Genomic DNA, 5472 nt, shown 5'->3' on the forward strand with positions numbered 1-5472 from the left:
CTGTACTGAGAATTGAGAAAAAGAAAAAGAATATTTTCTAAAAAAAATAATGATGTACCACATATTTTTCCACAATTGTCATATATGGCATATTATGATTAGCTGTTTGTTCTCGCAATTATTCTATGCGGCAGACTATGATTAGCTGTCTGTTATTATCACATAGATCATCATTTTCTCTCTACCATTCACAATCTAACACATGAGACAATTATGACAAAATATATATAAAAATATGTGGTACTAATATTATTGAGGGAAAAAAAATAAAAAACATATATAAAGTGGAGCTACAAAAGGGCAGACATTCTCGTGGAATATAGATTTGTTTATAATTTTTTTTATTTACAAAAATGCCTCTTTTTTTTTTCTTTTTCTTTTTTTGAAACAAAAATATGAGATGTTAAGAAATGGAAAATGACAAAACAAGTGTAGAATTGGAATTTTGGAAGCCAAATTTGGATGACGTGTTGGAGGTGGGGGCCAAAGCTTTGTTCTTGGAGGGGCTACAACTGGGCTAGGCCTTTAAAAAAATTGAGTGAGTTCTAATTTTACTTATTTTTAGAGTGTTTTTAAAAAATTTGGGGGGGAAGAGAAAATTATAGTATCAACTATTTGTAATTTTGGCTTTGTAAGAATCTCTTCCACTCTTCAGTAATCCCCTTACTATTGTTTTGTTCCTTTTGTTGTTTCAGATTTTCAGGAGAAATGGCAAAAGGTAAGCTATGAACAGCCCAAAAGTGGAATTTCCGTTCTTTGCCTCCCTGACTTGGCATCTGAATTGTGGATGTCATACTCAAGTTAATGAGGTTAAATATAATTAAAAACGGCAGAAGGTAACATAGCGGGGATAGCTCAGTTGGGAGAGCGTCAGACTGAAGATCTGAAGGTCGCGTGTTCGATCCACGCTCACCGCATTCTTTTGATTTTTGCAATATTTTTACTCTTTACGTTGTCGTTTCATTCATGCCGCTTTGAAATTTTGCTCTCACACACACCGCATCTATTATTTTTGCAATCTTCTTGCTGTTAATAATGCTACTATGAAATGAAAATATGAAATTGCACTGTACGCCGTCGTTTGAATGATTGAAACTGCTAATCATCTTTCCCAATCAGGCCACTTTTATAGAGAAAAGATGAGGAAGGCAGTTCAAAGCAAAGCTTCAAATTAAGAATGGAGGAAGAGAGGTCATAGACTCAATACTCCGTAAAACACACCCCGGAAAAAAACTAAAAACAAAACAAAACAACCCAATTCCAGCTTTTTCTTTAATATATTTCTATTTCTATTAACTCTATTAACTATATCAAAAGAGCCAATAGGCTTATAAATAGTATTTTTGGTTTGTTCTATTAAAAAAAACAAAATGTATTTTTGGTTTATTCAATTGGTGAACTGCACTTTTACTCTTACTTTTTTTCCCTTCAAGTACGCATTTGTTTTGAGCTTTGTTTTTGTTTTTTAAGTATCTTTAAATGTTTACTTTATACTTGCAATGTAAACTTACATTGTAGACACATAAAAAGTGGCAAATATTATGTACATTTGCAAAAAATAAAATGGTAAATATTGTACAAATTTTGTAAATGTATACAAAATTTGACAATTTTTTTATGCTTTACAATATAAATTTACATTGTAAGTACAATGTATACATAGAGATATTGTGAAAATATTGTGACACGTGTCAATTCCTTATGAGCCAAAATAAAATAATAAAATATCATACCGAGATCTAGCACAACTAAAAATAAAGCTATTGTATTGTGAAAATGTCGTAACGTTTTGTTGTTATCACAATATTTTCACAACTACTGAGGTATAAGTTCTTTATAAGTCAAAATAAGATAATAAAATATTAGATTGAGATCCACCACAGTTGAAAATAGAGGTATTGTGAAATCGTTGAATATTTTGTTGTATTCATAGAATTTTTTTTTTTTTTTAGTCAAATTTAGTAAGCTATATAAATATATATATATATATATATAATATATATATATATAAAAAGTGAACTAGAAAAGCTACCATAACTTCGCTATGATAGTTTTGGCTTGTTCAATTTTCATTGTTTTGTTGGCCTTTTTTTTTTTTTTATAATTATGTGAATGTGTAAAACGACCGTAGATTTGCTACATTATTTTTGGTTTGTCCAATTCGCCCTATTTCACATTATAATAAAATATTAATACAACAAATTGACACAATATTTTCACAATTGTTGAAGTGTTAATTCCTTATAAGTCGAAATAAAATAATAAAATATCATATTGGAACTAACCACAACTAAAATAAAGGTATTGTGAAAAAAGAAGTGTTACATCCACAATATTTTTCACATTACTTTCATAACAAATCACAGGTTTTAATTGTTTTTTGTTCTAATTTAAACTTACCAATTAAACTACTTTTTTGTCCACCAATAATAACTTGTAACGACCTACTACTTATGATTTGTTATGAAAATGTTGTGGCCATAGCTTTTTTTTTTTTGTGAAAACGTTAAGACATCTTGTTGTCAGCACAATATTTTCAAAACTGTTGAACTGTCAATTCTTTACAAGTCAAAATAAAATATAACAAAATTATAAAGCTATTATAAAAATGTTGTGCCATTCTATCGTGTTTTTAGAAATTTTTTGTTAATTTAATCAGTTTTGTTTCACCAAAATTCATTGTTTTACATACAATTTTCTTGGGTTGACTTTTTGTATTTTTTTTTTCTTTGTGCACAATTTCAAGTAAAACCACATATTTTTACACACGAAAACAAAATCAAAAACTTTGGATAAAAACACTTTTCATCCTTTATGTTTGGAGTAGTTTACCATTCCTCCTTAAACTTTAAATTCAATCAATTTTTCCCCTTAATATTTTGGAAAATAGAAAATATGTCATATTGTTATTCTTTCAGTTAAACCCAATGAAAACTTATAATTCTTAAAATATTTTATTGTATAATGTCTAAAATACTCCCACTAAATTTTAACATTTCAAAAAATTTCTTCACTTTGAGTTTTAGATGGTAGTAATTTTTGAAAAGTCAGAATGATGATATAAGGTATTTTATTTTTATCTAAAAAACATTGATTTTCTAGGTTTAGATTTTCGAAACTTATAATTTATCTAATGGAAAATTCAATGACACATGCCTTTTGTTATCTTTTTTTTTTTTTTCTTAGCAAAACTCGGTTGTTTATTATTGGAAGATGATGATATTTGTTATCATTCTTAGAAGTTTTTAGTGAATATATTGACTTTAGCAAATAGGTACTAAAAAATTATTATAGTAAAATATATATTTATATGTCAAATAGCTATCCTGACTTTGTAGTTGATCAAAATTCTTATACGAATAAGAATAACTTTTTTATGAAATAATTTTCAAAATTCTTAAAATTAATGTCTCTTTTGATTAATTTATTTTCTATGTAATTTAAAAATTAAATGATTTATATCTTTGTTTTGTGATACAAATAAAATTTAAAATTGACCTTAATCACTACTCTTTTTCCACGGCAAGCACATGCCTTACATGTGTTGCCATAACTAATTATACGAAAAACACCAATAAAAATTCTTACTAAAAAATTAAAAATAATAATAAGAAACTAATTAGTCGAATTGCATGTGCATGCTTAAAATTAGATTGTCTAAACTTATTAATAAATTTATAAGATATCAAATCATTATTTTTAACCATTTTATTATGAAAAATCCAATATAAATTCAAATTGTTATAACTTATAAGTTCATAAATAAAATCATTCTATCAAATTAGTTCAAATATATGATTTTAATTGTACTCTAATTATTATATTAGCAAAAATTTTTGAAGAGGTAAAACAATTTTTTTATGATTTTTTATTATGAGAAAAATATAAGTTAATTAAATGATTCATGAACAAGGTCAAACTTACTTGTTAAAAAACAAAACAATACAAAACAAATCAAGTATGACTAATAATTTAGTTAATAATGAGCTCAAACTTTGTTCATATTAGGAATAAAATTAAATGAATCACTTTTGAACCTTTATTATTTTTTGTAAAATTTGATAGCTGGGAAATGAGGATTTGAATTATGGACATCTTTCCCTCAAAAAAAAAAAAAAAGAATTATGGACATTTCTGTTAGAAACACTATAAAATAGCAATTGAGTTACAAAACTCTTTGCACTTTTAAACATTTAACTTACTTTAATTAACTCTGTAGGGATAAAGGCCCAAGATAATATGTTGGGCCTTGGGCTTTTGTCCGAAGACGCTGAATAGTCCGAGGAGGGGCAAATAGTCATTTAGGGTCCCAATTTAAAGTCTCATGAGTAAGGAACGAATGAGAAGTAGTCCGAAGAGGAGTTACTCCTCGGATGTGGCGTGTGCAGCTCAAATATGTATTCCAACAAGTAAAATGACCATCCAAGAAGCTGCAAAGATAGGAACATGCTTCATGAACATACAAGAAGGAATGAAGCCCAAAAATATCTAGGGAAAAGCTGTTGCCACCGCATTAAATGCATGACAGCTACTTTTCTGGCCACATTTATGTGGAGAAGACCTCTGAACAATATTATATTGGCTACCACAACTCATAGAAAGCCAGAGAGGGTATCTGATGGGACAGGTACTCAAGTGGAGGCTCAAATGATCAACAAGTGTAGAATCAAGATGTTCCAAAATTAGATATATAATGTGAGAGACCCTTCCTGAGAAAAGGGAGGGAGCAAAGAAAGAAACAAGACTGTAGCAATCTAAATTGTTTTTGTATTCAATTGTGATCAATATATACAAGTGTGACATCCTCAGACTGAAAGTCTATTGATATCATAATCTCTTATTTTGTATTTGATTGCCCTTCAATTCAGTACTAGCCGTTGTTCAACTCATTAGGGCCTAGTTCTTTGACCCACTCTCTACAAATTTATTGTATTGGGCTCATTGGGCCAATATCTCGTACATTTTGGGTTTGGACTATAAATCGAGACCCTACAAACTCCATTAGAGCCCCATTGATTTAAATATATTAGTTGATAATTCTCGTGTGTTATTAATTATATTGATTTCATCTTGCCATGCTAGGCAGGGTCTAACCAACTATATATACATCGTGCCCTGACAGTCTTTAAAATCCAAGTAATGCAAGGATCGCAATTTTTTTTTACTACTATTAACATGATTTGTTGTATTTAATATAGCATCATTCTCACTTTATTCAATCACTAAAGTCACTTTTATTATACATTAATTATAAAAATCGTAATACCAGTTGTGAAAAGAAAAAAAAAAAGTTGCATCCTTAAACATACTGTTAAAATCCGGTCACATCCACCATTAATTTGATCCATCATATATGTGATATAAAATACCTATCATATGTACTGGACACAATGTTTTCCCTTGAAAGAAGTCTCTGTATTGTGGCCCGTGGACTAGATAAAATGTGGATAGAAAGATATGAGTCAATATCTT

The 5472-nt window shown here is 28.6% G+C and overlaps 1 non-coding gene across 1 annotated transcript; it reads left to right on the forward strand.

Annotated features, from left to right (window-relative positions):
- The first annotated feature begins 844 nt into the window (after window positions 1–844).
- TRNAF-GAA lies at window positions 845–917 on the forward strand. Its single transcript has one exon. It is a non-coding gene; the product is annotated as a tRNA-Phe (tRNA).
- Window positions 918–5472: the final 4555 nt, after the last annotated feature.

This window comes from Quercus lobata, chromosome 8 (assembly GCF_001633185.2).
Source record: "Quercus lobata isolate SW786 chromosome 8, ValleyOak3.0 Primary Assembly, whole genome shotgun sequence".
NCBI lineage: Eukaryota > Viridiplantae > Streptophyta > Magnoliopsida > Fagales > Fagaceae > Quercus > Quercus lobata.